The 25,119-nt window shown below is 41.7% G+C and overlaps 1 protein-coding gene across 1 annotated transcript in view; it reads left to right on the top strand.

Moving 5' to 3' along the window:
- Positions 1-25,119, top strand: part of LOC122807786 (mitochondrial inner membrane protease ATP23 homolog) — a 284,770-nt gene that overhangs the window by 68,051 nt on the left and 191,600 nt on the right. The gene's annotated exons all lie outside the window — the stretch shown is intronic.

The following is a 25,119-nucleotide window of genomic DNA, read 5'->3' as shown; positions in this document are numbered from 1 at the left end:
CCAAAGGTGACTCAAACACTGTACCTTGTGTCTGTGAGTCAAAAAAATTAAGCATTATACCAGCCTCTATCATTAGCAGTATATATTCCTTTTCATCCAATTCTTTTTTATACTTGTATTGTCAATTTATTTTTCTGTATTTTACCAATACAATTCTTTTTTTTTCTTTTACTTTCTCCAAGCTTATGTCTTTGCCATCATTTATTTCAGAATCTTTTTCTTTCCTTTTTATTTTTCATCCAATTTTTCTTCCATTTCTTCTGCTACTTAAACTTCTTTTCTATGTTCATTATCTTTATTTTCCTTACTCATTTTCATTTTTTGCAATTTATACATGTGTCCAATTTTGTTACATTTATAACATTTCACTTCACATTTTTGCATCATGTCCCATTTCCCCACAAATATAACATTTTCTTTTGTGACAGTTACTTATCAAATGTCCTTCTTTTCCACAAAAAAAAAATTGGTCCTCCTGAGTATTTTATGGCACCCCTGTTCCCATCCACATTTGTCATGCTTGGTATATGCATATTTTTTTTCACTTTCTATTTTTAACACAATATTACAATCTCAGCTACCAGTCCATAAATCCCTGTTGTCATATACTTTTACAATGCCAAGTACTGCTTTACATAAAGCTTTCAAATATCCTTTCAAACTCTCCCTTTCTACCTCTGTTCAAAATTGTACATGAATTTTCTTTTTTTATTTACCTGTTAAATGCTTTTAGCAAGTAAAGATTGCATGGGTTGCAGTCTTTGTTTCATATCCACCAAGAAACTTTTCCATTGAAAAAACGGTCTCAAATATAATGTCACAAAATGTTTGTCTGTCTGTTAATAAGAATACATGTTTACCTCGTGCTTTTACACCCAAAGACACTATTAAATTGTTCCACACTTCATACCTGTCCTTTTCTTTGTCTTCTTTACTTACCATGTACTTCTGTTTTCATTGTCTTCTGCCTTCTTTTCTTCTACTACCCTTTTCCATTCTTTTACTTTCTCTGTATATGTTTTACTTTCCATCTCACCACTGTTCTTCAGGATTGTCTCTGCATCCTCCTTTTGTATTTTGTCCATGATGTTCCCCAGGAAACATCTCCTTCATTTTCTGGCTCACTGTGTATCATCATTTCTTTAAGTAAATCATCCAACAACCCTGTTGACTGAAGAGTTGTAATTATACAGCCATCATTTGCTGACTCATCTCCATCAGACAGATTTCTGTAAATCATCTCCTCAGAATCTTGCACACATTCTCAAGTCTCGATATTTATTTTCTTCTCCATTTGTCTCACCACCACATCATCTCCATCTGCCTCCCCGTTTTTCCGGGCTGCCTCTGCACCTGGAATGGAAACCAGACATGCTCTTGCAAAATGGGTCCCGCTCACAAGAATGACAAGTAGAGGAAGTTCCCCACTGCCCTGGCCAAATTTCTCCTAGTAGTATAAATACCACCTCTAGTCTCCCCTGAAAAGAGGCTACTAGCCTAGTGGAACTAACCCAGCCAACAAAGGCTAAATTAAAATGATTTTAAAGTGTTTGTCTCCATACATGCTAAAAGAATGAGAAAGGTGGTGTTAAAATTCATGTGTATCAATATGGATTTTGTGGAAGGGAGATAAACATTTGACAACATTAGTAAAACAATAGTAATCCAGAGGGAAACAGAATGTAAGAATGTGCCACTGCTGTTTCTGTGCCTCTTCCACCTTGGACTTCATCTCTTTACAAAAGGCCCAGGGAATGTAATTCCTCAGATGAGAATTTAGAGTCTGATGAAAGGTCCTTGTCTTACTCTTCCCAGATGCCTTCTCCTTTGGCTTATGGCTATTATGAAGAGGAGTCCATTAGCCCTCTGTCTCCATTACAGTAGTTGTCTTTTGGGGGCAAGGTAGCCAGAATGATATCCAGAAGAGGTATTACGAGTTGTTTCAAGTCGATGCTCCTAAACCTTTTGCAGTATCTGCTGTGTTGGCTGCTTTGTTAGGCACCTTTATAACTACATATAAGACTCCTGATTCTCAGACCCTTGCTCCAAAGAAACCTGATGGGTTATATAAGGTTCCTGAGGATTGTCAGGTGTTATGTAAGTGTCCTTCTGCTGTGATGTCAGTCTCGTCTGACAAGCCTTCTAAGCTTTTGCCCTTTACCAAGCTTCTGCCTTCTGATAAGGATAGTAGGCTGTGAAGAGGATTGGAAAGAAGGGCTATACTGCTTCCACTTTGGCCTTTAGGGCCATCAGTTACCAGACCCACATGACCAGATAATGCTCTGGCCTTGATTGCACAGGCTTGTCAGGTTATTTCTGACCTACTCAATTATAACGGAAAGTCTTCTGCTCTCTGTATTTGGGGGCCCTACCTCTCAGGTGGCTCAGCACTCTGTCAAGTGCAGCTATGATGCTGCTAATGCCTCTTCCCGAGCTGCTGCCTTTGCATCTGTCATGAGGCATTAATCTGCAGTTATCACCTGAAAACATTAAGACCAAGTTATTGAATGCTCTTTTGCATAATAAAAATCTCTTTGGGAGTGCTGCGTATGATATGTTTGTCACTTCAAGAAAGAAGTAAAGCTTTGCAAGACTTTAAACATATTTTTGTGTCCCCTATCCTTAAATTCCAGAGAAACTATCCTACTAAGTCTGCTTGTGTTTGTAGGCAGCCTCATCAGGCCACTAAAGGCAGGAAGGGTGGTAGGCAGGCTCCTCCTGCTAAGTCTTCTCAGGTTCCCGTAGTCCAGAAGCCTCCTTTATCTGACAAACCTGCTTCTCATTGACATTTTGCCCCCCCCTCCAAACTCTCAGCCAGGTGCCCTTGTCCCTTCAGCTCTCCCTTTGTCTTCTCTTGACCTCTTCTATTCCAGTGCTTCCTCTTGCCAGCCTGCACAAGTGAAAGCTTCAACATTGCCACCTTCTGGATTTCAGAGTGCCTCTCTTTCCCTGTCTTAAACTGGAATTCGTGTGGTGGATTCAGCAACTTACTGTCAACCCAGGCCTGCCCTTTCAGCCTGTGGTTCCTTCTCAATAACTGTTTACCAACCCTTCAGAAAAGGGGTGGGGGACTTTCTGTCGTCACCTGAAATTTCAGGGTCTCTGGCCTCCTCATCAGAAGTCAGACTATATCAACATCAAAAAAATTTAGAGCTCTGATTCTGGCCCCTTTCTCCAGGTCCCCTGAAGGTTTGCACAGACAAGACTACAATGCTGTGGTATGTCAGCAAGCAAGGGGACATAGGTTCATAGATAGGTACTAGGCTATCGGCCCTGGGGCCTATACAAGCCCAGCCAAAAAGGTACCCTGGCTTTTGCCACCCAAGAAAATTATTTTCCTGTGCCACTGTCGAGCAGAGCCACAGAGGTGATCCCTGGGGTGAATTTCCTATTTCCCATCCAGTCATCAAGATTTTTCTTGAAGAGTGCTAATGAGGAGCTTTGTTTGATATAGATAGGTAGTTTATTCCAGAGTATGGGAAGTCTCTGGGACAGGAATCTATCCCTCCAGCATGTTCTGTTTATTGTGGTGACAAGGTTTAGGTCCCTAGAGCGTGTAGCTCGGAGGGATTGGGATTTCTTTAAGTGGAGCATGTCCAACAGCTCTGGGTTTGACATAGCTTTGTATGTTAGGCAGAGATCACCTCTGAGTAGGCGATATGCAACGGAGTAAAGCTGGAGTTTTTTGAGACGGTCTGCATATGGCATCTGTTTGAGGCTGGTAATCCTCTTTGTGAGGTATTTCTGTGGCCTTTCCAGTTGTTGTAGATGTCTTGTGAGGTACATACCAAAAGGGGCGTTGTACTCTATAATGGGTTTAATGAGTGATGAGTAGAGGGGAACAATGACCTTTTTTTTCTGGATGAGAAACCTTTTGTGATGAGGTGTGCCATGTAGAAGGATTTCCTGACTATTGTGGCGATGTGATTATCAAAGGAGAGACTACTGTCCACCTGTGTTCCATGGTCTCTTATCACACTTTCGGTGTTAAGTATACTACCGCCTATGTAGAGGTAAAACCAGGTTCTCTCACCACAGGAAAACGTAACCAACCAAAATTTGAAGTAGACAGTCAAACAGTCATAAATGAAATTTCTTGCAGTAAATCCACATCAATAGAAAAACTTCTACGAATATCGACACGAAGGCAGAATATGAATGTAGAAAACCAGTATTTATTAGTTAAAGCAACTACTATGCTTCATCAGACAATAATGAAAATACAAGAACTTCTTTTTATATACAAAGGCTGGTAGAAAAGGCGCCAAATCAATGGCAATTAGTAAAAATCAATTATTTCATTAGGTAATTGGGCAAGTAAAGCTTGCAGCTTAATTGGGTGTTTGTTTTTTAAAAGGATGTTTATAAAAAGTACACATTTATAAAAAGAAAACTTTTTAAAACTTTTTAAAATATGACTGACAAATTCTTTTTACAAATCGCCTATGCTGTAGTTCATGGGTACAAAGTTTTTACCAAAGGTGATGACAATGCACTTTTTGGCATTGAGCTTGAGGCCATGGCTTTGACATCAGGCATCTGTCTCAGTGAGGCCCTTTTGTAGGATGTCCACATCGTTAGGAGTTTCGATTATGGCTCCTAGTTTGCAGTCATCTGCGAACTTCGTTAGCCAAAGACCTTCTATGTTAGCCTGTACTTCAGAGAAGTAGATACCAAACAGGAGAGGATCCAGGACTGAACCCTGTGGTACTCCACTTGTCACTGGTCTGAAGTCGATTTGGAGTCTGCTACTTTCACAGTGTGGGTTCCGTCACTGAGCCAGTTGGCAACCCATCTTGTGACATAGGGATTTATACCTAGTTTAGTGAGTTTATCTATAATTCCAGAGTGGGGGATGGTGTCGAAAGCCTTGGCAAGATCTAGATAGGCTGTTTGAACCACCTTACCCTTGTCTACGGCTTTGGTGACTGCTTCAAAGAAGTCTGTCAGGTTTAGGAGACATGATCTGCCTTTTACAAACCCGAACTGGGTGGGATCCAGAGTTTGGAGATTACCAGTGTCTTTGTTTATAAGTTCCATGATGAATACATTCCATGGCCTTGCAGACCAGGCTCGTCAGGCTAATGGGGCGGTAGTTCCCGGGGTCCGTGGTGGCTTCCCCCTTGTGGAGTGGGATAACCGTTGCTGTGTGTCATTCAGCAGGCACAAAGCCTGAGGTGAGGCTATGATTGAACATGGTACTTAGGTGGGGTGCCAGTTCGTTCTGTAGTTCGTGTAGAACGCAGCCTGGAATGTTGTCTGGTCCCATGGATGCTGTATTCTTGGCTTTGGAGAGAGTGGTTTTTACCTGTGCAGCCGTGATTACAGGAACTTTGCATTCTTCCGGTATAGAGATGGGCTCTTTAGGGGATGAGAGGGGGGTAAAGTTAGCACTGAACCTATCTGCCAGGATGTTGGCAATATCAGTTGGGTCTGTATATTTAGTGCCATTGTGCTGTAACTCAGAGCAGATCTGAGTGTTGCCATTGAGATTCTTGACATAGCTATAGAATGCTTTGTGGTTGTCTTTAGAATCAGTGGCGATTTTGTTTTCGTAACAAGCTTTGGAGGATTTTATCAGGGATCGCAGCTTCTTACTGAGGCTGACCAGGGAGCTCCTCCACTCGTGGGATTTTACTCTCTTTTGCAAGAGTTTCTTCCTTCTGTTGTATAGTTTGTGTATGGCAGGGGACCACCAGATTGGCTTCCTTTTTTTGGAGGATAGTGTCTTGGTTCTGTTTGGGATAGCACAATCCATGCACTCATGTAAGTGCTTATAAAGTTCAATTGTGTAGGATTCAGTAGTCGTAACTGTATTGTCCATCTGCATGGGTGTCATGAAGTTCACCACTTCTGTCTTAATAAGCATGAAACTGTAAAACTGAAACAAAACCAAACGGAGAAAACAAAATAGCCGTGAACGACGGAAGACAGTCAAAGGAGCAAATTTATTTAAAGCGCTTTTCGTCAGCACGTATGAGATGGCTTCTTCAGAAACAGAGCCACTGACAACATAACCGTTAAAAAGGCTCAATAATCAACCTACGTCATGCAATTAACTCCATTAATACAGTTTTAAAAAAGGGTTTAAACATTTAAAGCTCCAAGAGCCGTAAATGGTGACAAACATCTAAACTCTAGCTGTGATGTACTGTTAGCTCCTAATCCGAAGCTTACATATGTTATCTTTCTTTGTAAATATATTACCTTTATTATATTTACTTATTTATATATACAATTATGCTAAATATAAACATTTATACATCTTTGTAATTATTATTTTTTACAATATGTGTCTGATTATGAACACTTTTTATGTAATCTAGAATATCTTTGGGTCTTTTGACTCGCTAACATCGCATACAACGTTTATGTAAGCTTCGGATTAGGAGCTAACAGTATATCACAGCTAGATTAATTATTTGTTGAAATTTTACTACTATTGTAATGTTAAATAACAACTTATCTAAATGTTTCAACATTACTACATCGATTTTGCATTAATAAGTTGACCTGACTTATGCATTCTCTGCTGTTTATATGCTGTTAGAGTTTAGATGTTTGTCACCATTTACGGCTCTTGGGGCTTTAAATGTTTAAACCCCTTTTTTAAAACTGTATTAATGGAGTTAATTGCATGACGTAGGTTGATTATTGAGCCTTTTTAACGGTTATGTTGTCAGTGGCTCTGTTTCTGAAGAAGTCAGCTCATATGTGCTGACGAAAAGCGCTTTAAATAAATTTGCTCCTTTGACTGTCTTCCGTCGTTCACGGCTATTTAATAAGCATGAAGTTGGCTTTGGAGAAATTTTTTACCATGGTTTCCTTAATGGGGGGTGGAGGCAGGATATGGATATCTAGGGTAATTAGCTTATGGTCGGATCGGACCAATGAGGCGTTGCCTTCAGGTGTGGAACACCGGTCACTCATATTAGTAATGACTAGATCTAGGATATTGTTGCCCCTGGTGGGGGTGTGGATAAGTTGATCCAGGGCATTGGAGTTTATGAATTCCAGAAAGCGTTGAGCGAAGGAGTTGGTACATGAGTAGTTTTCCCAGTTAATGGTGGGGTCGTTGAAATCGCCCATTATTAGGGTGTCTGGTTGAACCCTAATATTTTCCAGTACATCAAGAAAAGAGGAGTCGGAATCCTAGGGCATGGTGGGTGATCTGTAGCAAGCTACAATTTGGATTGCAGCTTTGCCCAGAGTTAGTTGCACTTGGATAACCTCGGCTGCATTATGCTGAGCAACTAGCCTGGAGGTGTGGATATCCTTAATGAATATGGACACACCTCCTTCTTTGGTGTTCCGGTCCAGGTTACATGGCCGAAAAGTGTGGTATGAGTTATAGCCTGGTAGTGCAGGGGTGCTCTCTGGAGCCTTGAACCAGGTCTCAGTCACTGCACAGATATCGATGTTCTCCATTTTAAGTAGTGCCTCGAGTGAGTGCATTTTGAGATTTAGACTTCTAGCATTGAGTAGCATCACCCTCAGTTTTTGCTTGCCTGTTCCTGTTACGGTGGTGAATTTGTCATTTGAACCTTGCCTAAAAAAGGCACTGTAGGGGCGGCAGGAACATAAAGTCTTACCTTCTTTGCAGGCTGGCTCTTCAGGCCTGGAATCTGGCTCTGTAACCAGCTAACTCTTCAGGCAGTGTATATTACTTCACAGCACAATCTAGTGTCAGACTGTTTGAGCAGGTCCAGAATACAGGCTCATGAATGGATGCTTTACGGAGACTTGTTTCTGGACATAGTTGGTGGTGTATTCCACAAGTAGATCTTTTTGCCTTCTCTCTGAACAGGCAGCTCCCTCTTTTTTGTTCCAGAGTGCCATACATCTGCCATGAAAGAAGGACCTTGGAAAGGGATGTTTCTCTATGCCTTCTGTCCTCTTCCTCTACTTCCAATAGTCCTGCAGAAGATTCAGCTGAACTCCCCAGAAGTCTTGATAGTGACTCCCTTTTGTCCAAGACAACACTGGTTACTAGGGTTGCCACCTTTTCAAATGGCCAAAGTGGGACATATTTGGTACAAACATCAGATTTTACAGGCCGACACATACCCATGGTCAGTACAAAGGTTAGAACTTAACTTTTTTGCCTAAATAAAAGCTTATTCCTGTAGCATTTTTGTTGCTTATTCTTTTCTTATAACATTTAGGTATTTTAGATACAGAATAACTGTTTTATGCAACTATTACATAAAATATAGGAAATAATTTTGTCCTAAAATCTCAGGACATTTACCATTTTTAAAATTTTTTGTCAGGACACAACTGCCCAAAGAGGGACTGTCCCCTCAAAGTGGGACAGGTGGTAACCCTACTGGTTACCCCTCTTAATGCATCTTGCCAGGGCAATCACTACAATTTACCTCACCAGTTAGACTTCCTCACACAGGACAAGGGGTCACTCGACCATCCTCACTTGTCCACTCTTCACCTGATGCTGTGGTTGATAGGGTTTTGATCCCTTTTCAGCATCTTTTCTGAGGACTTGCTCAGGGCTTTAGAAAGTCTTATATGTCCAAATGGAAAAGATTTTCTGTCTGGTGCTGTGCTTATAGCCAGGACCCTTTCTCAGTGGGATAGTCCTTATGGTTCTTTCCTGTTTGTGTGAGTTGCTCCAGTCTGACATGGTGTATTCTGTAAAGGCCCAGTTGTCAGCTATTTCTGCCTGTCTGCCCTTGAATCCTCCTTTGGCTTCTTGTTTTGAGGTCAAAAAGTTTCTTAATGGCGTCCTATTTCTTAGACACCCCCCCCCCCCCAAGGAAGCATATTCCTCCTCCTTAGGACCTTGATTTTGTTTTGGAAAAACTGAATTAGGGTCCTTTTGAGTCTACAGTTTCAGCTTCTCTGCAGCACTTTGCCTGGAAAACTGTCTTGTTGCTTGCTGTTACTTCCCGTTGGAGGGTTTCTGAGCTTCAGGCCTTTATGGCCATTCCTTCCTTTTTGTTTTTTTATACTATTCCTTCTTTTTTGTTTTTATACTATTCCTTCTTTTATGCCCCAGTGTTGTTAATGAGTTGTCCTTAATTCAGACAGTACACCTCCCTTCCTTTTTTCCTTCTCCACAGTCTGATAGTGATAGGGTCCTGCATACTTTGGATTTGCAGAGACAGCTCGGATATTATTTGGATAAAACTAAGACCATTCGTAAGTATGACCAGCTTTTTGTTTCCTCTCATTCTAGGACTTTGGGTTTAGGTGATTCCAAGCAAACAATTGCCTCTTGGATACATAAGGCCATTTCCCTTTAGTATTCTTTTCATGGCAAGTGTTTTGTCTACTTAATTTCGAGCTCATTCTGCTAGGGCTGTTGCACCTTCTGGTGCTTTCTTCAAGGATTTGGATGGTGCTACTTGGTTCTCAGTGCATACCCTTTACTAAGCATTATAAATTAGATGTGATTTCTAGAGCTAGAGCAGGTTTTGCTCGGGCTGTCCTGCATGCGTTTGTTGAGGGCTCTTTCCAGCTTTCCACCTCCTCTTTTTCTTGTGCTTTTGTACTCTCCCTAAGGTGAAGAATGCTACAACAGAGATATAGAAGGATGTAGTACAGTTATGTAAAAATCTTACCATAATAGTAGATGTCCTTCTCTTCACTTTTGCAGCATTCGGTCCCTCCAACTCCCTTTTTTCTTTTGGGTTTTGATTTGGTTATCCTCCTGGCTGAGGGCCCCCTTTTCCGACTGCATTTTATCCCTTTGGATGTGCATAGGCTTCTTTCTGTCCTATGGAGACTATTGCTTACTGGAGCAATTCATTCTGGTTAACTGCATCCGTACTTCACCTTTATTCCCTTTGTCCTGTGCAGGGACAATATATGTGACATACAACGCATACAAGATCTAAAGGTTTTGGTTTACTGTAGAGGAATATTCAGCAGTGAAGAGGACATCTAGCTTTTTGGTAAGATTTTACACACTGTACTTTTTATATACAGGTCAGGCATATCTTTATGAAATGGAGTAGAAGTTGTGGACAATAATTAATAAACAGGTGAAAGAATTTATCTAGAAGGGGAATGGGAAGAGGGAAAGAGTTAATTAAATGGGTTAAGTTGATCCTTCGACTAGAACAAAGTTCATAAGGGCGAGAGTTAATTAAATGGGATAAGTTGATCCTTCGAGTAGAACAGAGTTCATAGGTTCATTGGTTTGTACTAGGCCATCGGCCACCAGGGTCTTTATAAGCCTAGCTGTGCAATCCAGCCCAGTTTTGTCCTAGAGTACATTGGACACCTGAATGGTGGGAGTGTGTCAGCAGTGAGATAGCTAAGGTGTGTGTGTGTGTGTGTGTGTGTGTGTGTGTGTGTGTGTGTGTGTGTGTGTATACATGTGCGTGCGTGGGTCAGGGGGTATGTTAGTTTGGGGTTAGTTAACTTACTGTCGGTGTCAGTCCATCAGAGGTATGGGGGTCCAACCAGAGTCGAATTTATGATTTCCCATCCAGCGGTCAAGGTTTTACTTGAAAAGGCTCCAGGATGGACTCCAATTCACATGGATGGAGAGCCTGTTCCATAGTGCTGGGATCCTCTTTGGCACATATCTGTCTCTCTAGCATGTTTTTTTATGTTACAGACATCTAGTGTTCCTGGTGCTGTTTGTTCTGCAGATCTGCAAGAGGTCCATCAGAGCTGCATCTGAGGATGCCTTATATGCTAGGCACATATTACCTCTCAGTAATCTGTAGGAGACTGAGTAAAAAGACAGGGCCTTAAGGTGATCTGTGTAGGACAGGGTATTCATATCCTGGATTCTCCTAGTGAGAAACCTTTGAGGTTGTTCCAACTGCTGCAGGAGCCTGGTTAGGTACATACCAAAGGGGGCATTATATTCGATGATGGGTCTGATAAGGGCAGAGTAGAGTGGTGCTATAACTTCCTTTGCCCTAGATGCTGTAACCTTCCTTATTAGTTGGATCATAGAATGATTTTCTTACTGTCATGGCTACATCTTGGTCGAAAGCCAAGTTACTGTCAACGTATGTTCCCAAATCCATAACTACTGGGTCAACTCTTAGTAGTGTTTTATCAATGGATTAATTAGCTTGGGTGGATGACATCCCAAAGGGCACTATAACGCACTTCTTCATGTTGAGTTTTAATCCAGTTGTGTCAAACCCTCTTGTAAGATGTTTGTGTCATGGAGTAATCTGTGATAGCACCCCTATTTTACAGTCATCTGTGAACTTGGAGAGCCAGAGGACTTTAACTTTCACCTTGACTTCTGAAAAATAGATGCCAAACACAAAACCCTGGGGTACTCCACTGGTGACTGGTCTCCTGGTGGAAGTGGGCTTGTTCTTGGGTCGTATCTGTGAGACAGCTAGCAGTCCGCTGTTATGTAGAAATTTATGCCAAGTTCTAAGAGTTGGTCAACAGTACCTGAGTGGGGTATTGTATTGAATATGTTGGCCAGGTCAAGGTAGGCAGAGTGCACCATTTTTATTTCCTCATTCATAGCTTTGGTGACTCTCTCAAAGAAGTCTTCCAGGTTTAGTAGGCAAGACCTTCCCTTGTCAGAGCCAAACTTGGATGTGTCCAGTGTCTGTAGATTACTAATATCCTTGTTGATCATTTCCATGATAGTTTGTTCAGTGGCTTTGCATATTAGATTTGTCAGACTGATGGGGCTGTAGTTCCCAGGGTCAGTTGATGGTCCATCCTTGTGGAGAGGGATGACTGTTGTGAACCTCTATTAATTCGAAATACAATCTGTTTTGAAGCTGTAGCTGAACAGTGTCTCTAGTCATCCTTCTAGGTCACATTTGAGGCTATTTAAGAGACAACCGGGGATATTGTTGGGGCAGTGTTTTTGACCTTAGCAAGTGATGCCAAGACCTACTCTCTGTTGATAGTTGGGGAGGATATGCCAACAGGGATTTCACAGGGGTTAGTGGGGGGAGTATTGGGATGAAGTTAAAGCTGACAAGATTTGCTTTGCCACCATAGTCTGTGCAGGTTGTGCCTTTTACTTTCAGTTCTGCATACTGCTGAGGATGTGACATGGCTGGTGGGGGTGGGGTGTGTTAGTGTAGTGCTGTCCCATGTTTGTGAGTACCAGGTTTGGTATGATGGAGTGTGCACTCTCTGGTCCAGGGTGTTTTGTTGTCAAAGTCCAGGAAATGTTATGGTTATGAGTTAGAAGCAAGGTACATTTCCCAGTCTGTAGTGTGGTAATTCAAGTCTCCCAAGATAAGGTGTTTGGCTGGATTTTGAGCACCTCCCATAGGTCCAGGTACAAATTGTGAGCTTTATCAGTCATAGAGGGTGGCCTATTGCTGGACAGGACATGGTATGGAAGCTTGTCTGTGGAGACTTGCGTGTGGATGAACTCTAGGGCCTCATCCTGTTTAACTAAACTGGATTTGTATTTATTGCTAACGTAAATCGAGACACTTCCACCTTTAGCCCCTGTTTGCATTGCTGTTGGTCTAAAATGTGTGGAACCATTGTATCCTTGAACCTCTGGAGTACTTTCTTGGCTTTAAACTAAGTCTTGGTAACACCACAGATGTCTATATTCTCCAGACTGAGGAAAGCTTTTAAGTTGCTTTGATTTTTTTGTTTTTTTGCTATGTTGATGGTTTAGGGTTACCTGATTTTAAGTGCTATTTTAGAGCTACACAGTTAAGGCTCATATGTATATTTATTTATTTATTTAGTTAGTTTAATTTATTTATTTACATTTGTTTACTAGGAAATTCCGACTGGACACAGGTCCTTTTTCAGCGGATGCCTGGGGAGAAAAGCTCCACATCATGTACATGATAAATAGAGATACAAAGTTGCAGCAGTAGTAAACAACATTACAGGTTGTTGGCTTTAATACAATAACAAGATATTGATTATCAATAGTATATACAGAAAATGTTGCAAGTTAAGATAGTTTCTTACTGTTTATAATATTAGTAACAAAGTTGTCAGACAAGATTTTAAAGTATGTAAAGACAACTAGCTAATTCTGACTGTGGTTAGTAGTGGCGGTAGTATAGTTGGGTTAAGAGTCTAGGTGGGGGGGGTGTGTGTGTTTGTGTGTGTGTGTGTGTGTGTGTGTGTGTGTGTGTGTGTATATATATATATATATATATATATATATATATATATATATATATATATATATATAAATATAAAACACAGCTGAAGGTTGTAATTCAAAGTGAAACAGAATGATGTTGAATCACGGAGATGTTCAAGAATGAGAGAATGAGCTTTTGGATGCAGATCCTTATGGAGAACAATAAAAACATACAGAATATTATATTCATAAAGTAGCAGGAAGTATTCTAAGAATTAAGCCAACGTGAGAATGGAGAAAGGAGATTTTGCCAATGGGGTGACTGCAAGTCGGAGTACAAAAAATAAGCAAGAGGGTCTGGAATTTATGGGAGAAAAGTGGCAAAGTAATCAAGGTATTGGGAGCAACTAACTAGAGAGGGAAAGTTAATACAGTAGGATGAAGCCAAGAAGATATTTGGACTGCAGTCTATAGAGGCTCCCTTCCCTTCCATGGATTGATATTGGAGTATAGGCAAAGATAAAAGGATAGCGGCATCCTGAGTGAAAGACCTGCATAGTAGAATTTGTAGTTGACTCTATAACAGAAGCAGCTTTTAAAAAGAGATAATTGGTAGAGTACATAAAATTTTGCACAATAACTATAAAAATCAATCAGAAGAGGTTAGATTAGGAAAAAGACTGGAAAAGCAATTTACAAGGGGACAATGGGAGGACGTGTATATGGCTCCCAAGTATGCAACAAAGTCCAGAAGGTTTAGGATTTTTGCTTGGAAGTATTTGCTTAGCTTATACCCCGGAGCAGACTTCAAAGAACTTTTCCTCAGGTAGATAGAAAATGTTGGTGGTGTGATGGTGACCACAGAGGTAAATGGGAACATACAGTTTGGGAGAGTAATCATTTGGTGGATTTTAAAAATTCCCTGCAGTAATACTGGGTGAGCACATGACTGCAACTAAAGAAATGCTTTTTTGAGCCAAGACTCAGGAACTGAATTTCCTAGACATAGTAAGACTTTCTTAAGTTTAATTCTGTTGGGTGCCAAAAAGCAGTTACTAGAAAATGGAAATCAGAGTCTAAACCAGGTGCATTTAAAGTACTGAAGTTTTTAAATTAGATACAGTAACTGAAAGAGGGACTGTTTGAAAAGGGGAGGAGCATATTACATAGAAATAAATGGAAATTGTGGAAACAGTGCATGCCGAATAATGTTCAGGAGGAGGAAGAATGAGGTTTAAGAACAGGCAGGAACTGAGCAAATTGTGTAATGTTTTACTAACGACAGCTATAAAGAACAAAAGACGTGATGTATAATGCATGTAAAAGCGAAATGTTAATATGTTTTTTTCTTTTCTATTAATTTGTTTGTCTGCATCTTAAGTGATAATCTAGTAAGGGTGTTTAAAAACGTTTGCTGCAGGACAACAGTCTGGAAGATAGAATCTTTCTCCTTTCCATAGGTTCATAGGTTCATACTAGGCTATCTGCCCTGGGGCATTTATAAGCCTAGCCCGATTGTGTTAGGCTTATGCCACCCCTTGATTTGAGTATACTGTGCCCTTTTTAAAGTTTAGTTTACTGTGCCTCTGTCTAATAGTGACACGGAAGTAATCCCCGGGACAAACCTACGATCCCCCATCCACTCATCAAGATTCTTCTTGAAGAGAGTCAGTGAGGTGCTCTGCCTAACATGAACTGGAATTCTATTCCAGAGCGAAGGGAGCCTCTGGGTTATGAATCTGTCCCTCCAGCATGTTCTATTTATTTCTGTGCTGAGGTTCAAGTCCCTCGAGCGGGTGGCTCTAAGGGATTTAGATTTACTGAGGTGGAGCATGTCCATTAATTCTGGGTTGGACATAGCTTTATATGTCAGGCATAGATTGCCTCGAAGTAGGCGGTATGCAACTGAGTAGAGCTGGAGTTTTTTTAATCAAGCAGCATATGGCATCTGTTTGAGTCCCTTGATCCTCCTGGTGAGGTACTTTTGGGGTCTTTCTAATTGCTGCAGGTGTCGGGTAAGGTACATCCCAAAGGGGGCATTGTATTCTATGATGGGCCTGATGAGGGATGAATAAAGGGTCACGATTACCTCTCTTGATCTAGATGTGAATCCTTTCATGATGAGGTGGGCTATGTAGAAGGTCTTTCTAACCACTTTGGCAATGTGGTTGTCAAAGGAGAGATTGCTATCAACTTGGGTCCCTAGATCCCTAATTACTTTCTCTGTACTTAATGGGTTACCACCTATGTGGTAATTTGTGGGCACATTGTTTTTGCCAAAGGGTATGACTATACACTTTTTGGCATTTAGCTTTAGACCATGGCTCTGGCACCAGTTATCCATCTCAAGTAGACCTTTTGAAGGATGTTTGTGTCAGCTGGAGAGCCGATTATGGCGCCCAGTTTGCAGTCATCTGCGAACTTGGTGAGCCATAGTCCTCCCACGTTGGCCTGTACCTCAGAAAGTAAATACCGAACAAGAGAGGTCCCAGGACAGAACCTTGTGGGACGCCACTTGTGACCGGTTTCAAGTCTGACATGGCTCCAGCAACTCTGAGTCTGTGGGTTCTGTCTTTGAGCCAGTTTGCGACCCATCTTGTGACATAGGGGTTTATATTTAGGCTGGATAGCTTATCTATGTTGCCCGAGTGGGGTATTGTGTCAAATGCCTTTGCGAGGTCCAGATAGGCTGTGTGGACTACCTTCCCTTCATCTATGGCCTTGGTGACTGTTTCGAAGAAGTCGACCAGGTTCAAAAGGCAGGATCTGCCCTTGACGAAGCCAAATTGGGTAGGATCTAGTGTCTGTAGGTCCCCAATGTCTTTGTTTATGAGTTCCATGATGATCCTCTCCATAGCCTTGCAGACTAGGCTAGTCAGGCTTATGGGGCGATAGTGTCCAGGGTCCAGAGGCGCCACCTTGTGGAGTGGGACCACTGCTGCTGCACGCCATTCTTTGGGCACATATCCTGTAGTGAGGCTGAGATTGTACAGCAGTTTTACTTGAGGGATTAGTTCTTCTTGGAGTTCATGTAGGACGCAACCCGGGACGCCATCTGGTCCCATGGAAGCAGTGTATTTTTGCTTTGGAGAGGGCGGCCTTCACCTGAGCATCAGAGATGTTTGGGAGGCTGCACTCTGCCGGGATAGATACTTGCTCTTTTGGGGGAGGGGGAGATGTTTGCACTGAACCTGTCTGCCAGGATATTGGCGATGTCTGTGGGTTCAGTGTATTTTTGTCGCTAGAATCGATTCAGAACAAGTCTGGGAGTTGCATCCCAGGTTCTTAACATAACTGAAAAAGCCTTATGATTGTCTTTAGTGTCCTGTGCAATTTTTCTCTCGAAGCTGGCCTTGGAGGATTTTATGAGGGATCGTAATTTTTTTGCTAGTACTGATCAGAGATGCCTTCCCTTTTAGGGATTTTGCTCTATCATGTAGTAGCTTCCTCCTTCTGTTGTACAGTTTATTTATGGCTGGGGTCCACCAGACTGGACGCCTGCCTTTGGATGATTGGGTCTTGATTTTGTTTGGGATAGCATGATCCATGCATTCCTGGAGATGTCCGTAGAATGCGTTTATATAGGATTCTGCAGTTTGGGCTGTAGTTTCCACTGGCCCTGGGGCCTTGAAGGATTCCACTTCAGTTTTGAGAAATGTGAAGTTCGCTTTTGAGAAGTTTTTCACTGTGGTTTTCTGGGCTGGGGGTGGGGTCGGGATGTGGATATCCAGTGAAATGAATTTATGGTCTGATCTTACCAATGAGGGATATACTTCTGGTATGGAGCATAGAGTCCCCATGTTGGTAATGATTAGGTCTAGTACGTTTTCCCCTCTTGTGGGAGTGGTGACTAGTTGTTCCATAGCATTTGAGTTTATAAATTCCAGGAACCTTTGGGCTAAGTTGCTGGGGCTTGAGTAATGCTCCCAGTCTATGTTTGGGTAGTTGAAGTCGCCCAATATAATGGTGTTCGGAGAGATCTTCATGTTCTCCAATGTTTTGGGGAGGTCTGTTTCTCCTTGCTTGTCCTCCACTGCCCTTGATCCCCAGCATAACAGTGAAGATAAAGGAGGAAAGTCCAGAAATGCTGTTAATAACTCCTTTTGGCCAAAGCAGCAGTGGTTCTTCTCCCTGCTAAGCCCAGCAGGGGAATAACCAGCAGTTTTGCTTCAACTAGTGGACATCTTGACACAGAGTAAGGAGTCCTTGCTACACCACAACCTCAAAACTGTAAGGGTGTCAGCATAGATAATTTAGCACTCATTATTTCCAGGCATATGTTTACAGAGGACTTTGCTGTCTGTAATGAGGGAGGCTAGGGAACCAGACACAGGTTCATACCTAGCAATGTGGAAAAGATTCTACCTCTGGTGCCTTGTAAAGAGATCAAGACCCTAATTTAGATGGGTCATCTGTAGTTTTCAACTACCTGTCAGACATTTATCACTCGGGACACTCTCATAACTCTTTGAAGGTACGTGTTTCAGCTTTCTCACCCTCCCTTGTACTCTTGTTTTGCCAGTCATGCAGTTCTTAAAAGGGTTGTTTCATCTCAGACCACTCAAGAAATTGCTTTACAATTTTGAGAAACTAATCTTGGCTTCATTTGAACCTGCTTTGAACCTGCTATTTCAGCTCCACTAAAGTACATCTCATAAGAGACTATTTTTGATGACCCATAACATCTGCCAGAAAGATATCTGAACTGCAAGCCTTAATGTATAAAGAACCCTTACTACAAGTCTTAATGTGTAAAGAACCCTTTCTGATTTTCCACAAGAGCACTTTCAGTGTATAACAATCCGTTTATGCCCAGAAAAGTGACAGAACGTTCTGCTACTTACCTCCCAGTATTTTTCCTAAACCCACAGAACAGGGAGGAAGAGAGTCTTGCATTCTTTGAACATACTTAAACAACTGAGATTCTTTATGGATAAAACTTGGGGAATCAGGAAAGCAGATTAGCTATTTGTCTTTCCAAATGGCAAGGGCAGAAAGGCAAGTAAGCCAAGTTATCAATAGTGTTTGTCCACTGTATTGTGTTTTCTAACTCATTTCATGGGAAACCTGGGCCAAACTGTGTAAAGCCCCATTCCACTGTAACCACAGCAATTACAACAGCTTTCCTTAGAGGGGTGGGTGCCCAGTCGGTTTTGGACGCAGCTGTTCAATTTTCTGCCCACACTTTCTCCAAACTTCACCGTTTGGAGTCTGCATCCACTGTCAGGGCAGGTTTTTGGCACAGACATTCTGAAAACTTTGCTCTACTGATAGCCCAGTCATGGCCAGCCACCCACTGGTCCTTATGGTCTGAGAGTCTTCCCAGAAGAGGTGACTGCAGCTGTGAATATTTACAAAGAACATAGCACAGTTGGGTTTGGAATTTGCAATAAATTGTAGATGTTTTTTGATAATTTATTTTTTCTATTTGTTAATGGGGGTAAGTAGGGCGGTCACTGTGGTGCAGCGGTTAGAGTTGCCACCTCACAACAAGAGTTTCTCCGGTTTGATCCTCGGCTGGGGTGCCTTCTGTGTGGAGTCTGCATGTCCTCCCTGTGGTTGCGTGGGTTTTCTTCTGGTTCCCCGTTTTCCTCTCACATCCCAAAGACATGCTGTAGGTGGATTGAATACCCTAAACTGGCCCTAGGTGTGAGTGCTTGCGCCTTCTGTGGTAAGTTGAATGCTGCACTGGCAAATTTGACACCGTAAAACTCCACTGCCAATCATGAGCGGACAGGTGATCCGCTGTAGTGACCCCTAACCGAGAAAAGCCGAAAAAAGAAGTTGTTGTTAATGGGGGTAAGTGAATTGTTCCAAGGAACCTTTTCAGCCATGATCCAGGCCAAAGTTACATTACAAAATAGACATCACAAACGTACAAATTTATTACATTCAGAATTGTGTGACTCAAGAACATGTACTTTAAATAACAATGTAAGAAAATACGTAAGAAAAAAATTACATATACAGCGCCAAATATATTGTGTGTTGATGATCACAATATCAGGGTAGTAACAGAAGTTCATAAGCAGAGGGAAAACAGCTAATGTTAATTCCGTGTGACTATTTGTTAAGCAGCTGTTTGATATTGTCGATGCATGAGAGAAGTACTACGTTTATTCATATAAGTGATGGAGTTAAAGGCTAATGATAGGGAGGCAGTGTTTGTGGAGTGATAGCTGTCATTCATTACCTCTAAAGTAGGAGCATTTATTTTATTTCTATAAGTGAACTTTAAGCCTTCATGAAGTCAGTTAGGTTGCTGATTAGCTAAATTTGTTTTGGAACATTGTTCCAGCTAGCTAGTACAGTTTTTGCAAATACATTTACTGTGGAGGTGGTCCTGAAAGGAGGATATAGTTGAATATTTACAGTGTTACGCAAATATGTTAAACATGTCTGCAGTTGTTTAGACAGGGCAGTAATGGTTGTTAAGCAGTTTAAAGGTGAGGGTGCTGAGCAGGAATGCAGCCCTTGCAAGTACTGGTAGCCATTTTGCAGGTTTTATTGCAGGACAGTAATGTTCACGGGGATTAGTCAGAGAAATAAAGTATAGGATCTTGTTTTCAGTAAAATTTATATTAACTGTTGCAGTTCCTGTTCCTGTCACTCTCCTCTCTGTATTCTTGCCTGGGTATCCTGGGGGTGGATACCATCTTCGTTTTATTCTCCGCACCTTTCCTATCATTTTCCATGCCAAGTTCCATCCTTCTTGTGCCCCTACCTAGAACCCAAAGACCTAGTGTGGGGCCTTGTGTGTGCATGCTTGTCCTTGGGGAATGAATCCCCTAACTCCACTTTTGCTATAGGAGATTATCTAATCGGGGCAGAAGGAGGTGTTGGACAATACCCCTTTTATACTACCAAATCCTGTTGTCTGAACAAGAAGGAATCAGCAGAAGCCAAGAGAAGGAAGGTAAAACAGTGGAAGGCAGTTTAACGCACTGGGCTCCTGTAGGTAAGAATTCCCAGTAGTGATGACTGCAACATTGAAAATACCATGATATCTGCAGTTATGGCAAGTTTCTTCAGAGTAAAATCACCATTAGCAACTATTTTAATATGAGAAAACTGTAAACAGTTTTATTAACAGATTTATCAGGAGGCATAAACTATATGCAGATAGTATCATCATTAAAATCTGTAATACTTTATCTTAATTAGTGTTTCATATTTGTTTGTTTCCCTGTGTCTGTAATGTAAGTTTAAAGGAAACTCCATTCAAACTGAGAAAAAAAGTTGTTCATTTGTTGGCTTCTGTAATAATACCTCATTACCATTCCATGCATTTTAATACTATTTGCTAATTTGTTAAATTACCATTCCATTTGTTTTACTGCTATTTGTTACATTACCATTCCATTTGTTTTACTACTATTTGTTACATTACCATTCCATGTGTTTTAATACTATTTGTTAATTTGTTAAATTACCATTCCATTTGTTTTACTACTATTTGTTACATTACCATTCCATGTGTTTTAATACTATTTGTTAATTTGTTAGACCCCAGAGTGGCTTGATGGTGACTGCTGTACTGACTTGATTTTGCTAGAGTTAGAGCTGAGTGGCTTAGTGGCATAATGCACTATGATATGTTACTCCCATAGTCAGTCTTATGTCCTCATAATATGATGCAACTTCGGTGCAGTAAATTGGTTGGTTTGTTTTTGCATTAAATGAAACTGTATCTGGAGGGCATTGTCATTGTTTTTTACTGAATTACTTTGTGCTAAATACAGAGTTCAATCATTTATTAATAAAGGAAAGCATTTCATGTTGAATTTAATTGTATTCTAAATGGTGTAGCTAAATTGCAGATTGTTAGTTGCGTAGAGTACCCCTATATTCATGCAGGTCTAAGACAACATTCTTCAAGAAACACAGCAGTATTTGAATTGGAGGGCAAAAAGATGGTGAGACTATCATTAACTGTGGCAAAATATATGAAAGTAAGAAAAAGAATGTGCTGAAGGGTTTCTGGATGCTAAACTGTACATAGGTGAAGAAGAAAAAAAGTAACTCTGGGATGTGGTTAACTGCATTGGTGTTGGTGTGGAACTTTTCATGGCAGTGGTCAGTTTTTAAATAGTTCAGCATTGTAGTTAATAAGATAGGTATAATAAATGTTTGCTTTGTTTTATTGGTCTTGTTCTGCAGTGAATCATAGTGAGTGTTTTGGGCCATGCCTGTGTGATCTTGGCAAACATCATGATGTGTTTTATTATTTATGTCTGTTTACATTACTTTTATAGTGCAACTATAGCTTCAAGTGTGAAACTTTAGAAATATTTATTATTCATTTAAATTAATACTAGTTTTTCATTGTGACTGAAGCTGTGATATAGTATCTTGTTTTATTGCAATGTAAAATATGTTTTCTTGAGAATTTTTTCTTTCTTACATTATTTATTGCTTTGGTTTACCGGGAAAGTCTGACTGTGTGGAAAACTCCCTCACAAGCCATTATATCTGGCACTGAGAAGGCTGTCAACACAAACATCACACATCAAACACCACCTACACAGCACCCACCCACATATGTGGAGGTCCTCAACAATACCATACCCAAACAAAAGAATCGTCCTAGGCAAAAACACATACGAACTCCACAGCCCACCACACACCACATGTAGTCCACACACCTGTGTCTCACAATCACTAAGGCCTAACCATAAACCCAACATATTAGTCATAGGAGACTCCATTGTGAGACACACACATGTGCCTCTCACCAGGCTGGATAAGGAGAAAGTCGCAGTTAGTTGTTTGTCAGGTCCCAGACTCCGCTGTAAGTCTCTCAACAATAGGTACTGTTATGACTCCAACATAGTCCATGTTGGTGTGAATGATTTGAGATGTACCTCCCTGGACTTTATGAAGAGAGACATGATCGAGCTTGCTGAATATGTGTCCAGGCAGGTATGTCCCTAGCCTTAAGCAGCATTCTACCATCACCCAGAATGATGCCTCAGTACAAACAGAAAATGATTGACTTTAACAATTAGCTTAGTTTCTGGTGTCGTTCCAAGGGGATCCAGTACCTGTCAGTCTGGGAAGACATGATCTACATATCACAATGCTTTACCAGAGATGGCCTGCATCTATCTCCCTTGGGTTTCAGGTTTCTGGCAAAGGCTCTTGCCTCCTCCATAGTGCCTTTTTAGGCAGTGCCATGAGGTCAAAACTACCAACATGAAAATTTCATCAAAACACAAATTAAAGGTCATTCTGCTAAACGCTAGGAGTCTGAACATGAGACTGCACTCATTACAAGCATTTGTAACCGTGGAAGATGCTGACATTTGCGCAGTCACAGAAACTTGGTTCAAAGCTGCGGAGAGCACCCCAGCCATACCAGGTTACTCATCCTATCATACATTCAGACCCCCAAACCATGGGTAGCAAAGCAAAAGGCGGTGGAGTTTCAATATATATTAAAGACATACATACCTCCAGGCTGGTCAAAACAGTACGATGCACAGGAGACACACCAGGTGCAGTTAACTATTGATAAGACCCCTATTCAAATCATAGCTGATACAGGCCCCCAACTTTGACTCTAGATGCCCACTCCACTATCTGGATCTCTTCGAATCTGTCAAGATTCAACCCTTTACCCTGATCCTGGGTGACTTTAACTGTAGAAATATGGATTGGAAGAACTACTCGTGCCAAAATATAAATACCCAGAGATTCTGTGATTTCATCAGTGCAGATGCCTTGGACCAGCTGGTCAACACCCCACAAGAAGTGAGAATATCTTGGACTTGGTATTAACCAACATGAGTAACCACTACAGCATCCCTACAGTGTCATCCTCCCTGGTAAGGTCTGACCACAAAACGGTCACTTTCGAAGTCACCATCTTCCCTGTCCTCACCCCAGCTATGGTCAAAGAAAAAAACTTCTCCAAAGCTGATTTACAACCTTCTGGGGGAAAGTATAAGCAGATTCACAGGCCCCTCACCCTCTGTAGGAACTGGCACAAATGTCCAAACCTACACTAAAGTACTATATGAGCATTTATATAGCTGCATGAAATCAGGAATACCCGACATGACAAAGTCATCCTCCTCAAGGAAGAGTAAACCTGTCTGGTGGGCATCTGCAATAAATAAACTCTATAATAAATGAGTAAAAAACTTGCTGTCCAGGACAAAGAAGGAGCAGGTGCCTAATTGGAATCAATCTCTCCTTAGCCTGAACAAGCAAATAAGAGCACTAGTGAAATCGTCCAAAGAAAACTTTGAGTCCCAATTGGCCACATCTACTAAAGACAATCATAAGGCGTTCTTCACATATGTCTGCAGTCTCAAAGGAAGCACTCAGATCTGCCCAGAACTGGTGGTCAGGGACACCACATACACAAATGCTATAGATATAGCCAACCTGCTGGCAGACAGGTTCAGTGAAAACTTCACCCCTTGTCCCCCCATCAGTAAATCAGGACATCCCCAGCATCTGCCTCCCTCCCCTTATCTGTAGGGAGCAAGTCATCACTGCCCTCTCAAAGGCAAAAAATACAGCCTCCATAGCACCCGATAACATCGCAGGCTGCATCCTACATGAACTCTGGCAGGAACATGCAGAACCATTAGGCACCCTATTTAACCAAAGCCCTAGTATGGTCTTCATCCCAGCTAAGTGTCATCCCCTTTGCATAAAGGTGGAGTGTCCACCGATCCAGGAAATTATAGACCCATCAGCCTAAGTAGTGTGATCTCCAAGGTCACAGAATGAATTATCATGGACCTCATTAACAAGGACATTGGCAATCTCCAAACACTCGATCCCACACAGTCTGGTTTCATTAAGGGGAGGTCATGCCTGTTAAACTTGGTCGACTTCTTTGAGACAGTCACTAAAGCCATGGATGAGGGAAGACTGTGCACAGCACCTACCTTGGCCTGGCCAAAGCATTTGTTACTATTCCCCACTTGGGTGTAATAGATAAACTCTCTCAACTAGGCATTAATCCATATGTTAACAGATGGTTAGCAAACTGGCTCACTGATGGAACCCACCTAGTCAAAATAGGGGAAGCCACTTCAAGAAGTGAACCCGTAATGAGCGGCGTACTCTAGGGATCGGTCTTGGGGCCTCTGTTGTTTGGGATATACTTTTCTGAGGTACAGGCCAAAACCAGTGGGCTATGGCTGACCAGATTTGCAGATGTCTGCAAGCTTTGTGCTGTCATCAGTTCCCCTAGTGATGTGGGCATCCTGCAAGAGGGTTTCACCCAAACAAATGACTGGTGCCAGAAACATGGCCTCAAACTGAACTGGCACCCCACCTAAGTACCATGTTCAATCATAGCCTCACTTCAGGCTTTGTGCCCACTGAATGGCACACAGCGACTGTTATCCCACTCCACAAAGGGGGATCCACCATGGACCCTGGGAACTACCACCCCATTAGCCTGACAAGCCTGGTCTACAAGGCCATGGAACGTATCATCATGGAACTTATAAACAAAGACATTGGTAATCTCCAAACTCTGGACTCCACTCAGTTCGGGTTTGTAAAAGGCAGATCATGTCTCCTAAACCTGATAGACTTCTTTGAAGCAGTCACCAAAGCCGTAGATGAGGGTAAGGTGGTTCACACAGCCTATCTAGATCTCGCCAAGACATTCAACTCACTCTGGAATTATAGATGAACTCACTAAACTAGGTATAAATCCCTATGTCACAAGATGGGTTACCAACTGGCTCACTGACAGAACCCACACTGTGAAAGTAGCAGACTCCAAATCTGACTTCAGACCAGTGACAAGTGGAGTACCACAGGGTTCAGTCCTGGGTCCTCTCCTGTTTGGTATCTACTTCTGTGAAGTACAGGCTAACACAGAAGGTCTTTTGCTAATGAAGTTCACAGATGACTGCAAACTAGGAGCCATAATCGAAACTCCTAATGATGTGGACATCCTACAAAAGGGCCTTACTGAGACAGATGGCTGGTGTCAAAGCCATGGCCTCTAGCTCAATACCAAAAAGTGCATTGTCATCCCTTTTGGTAAAAACTTTGTACCCATGAACTACCACATAGGCAGTAGTCTACTTAACACCGAAGGTGTGATGAGACCTTGGGAC

This window comes from Protopterus annectens, chromosome 7.part1 (genome assembly GCF_019279795.1).
Source record: "Protopterus annectens isolate FY-2018-M chromosome 7.part1, PAN1.0, whole genome shotgun sequence".
NCBI classification, from domain to species: Eukaryota; Metazoa; Chordata; order Ceratodontiformes; family Protopteridae; genus Protopterus; species Protopterus annectens.
Note: the sequence above shows the minus strand (reverse complement) of the source record. Positions and strands in the feature narration are given on the sequence as shown.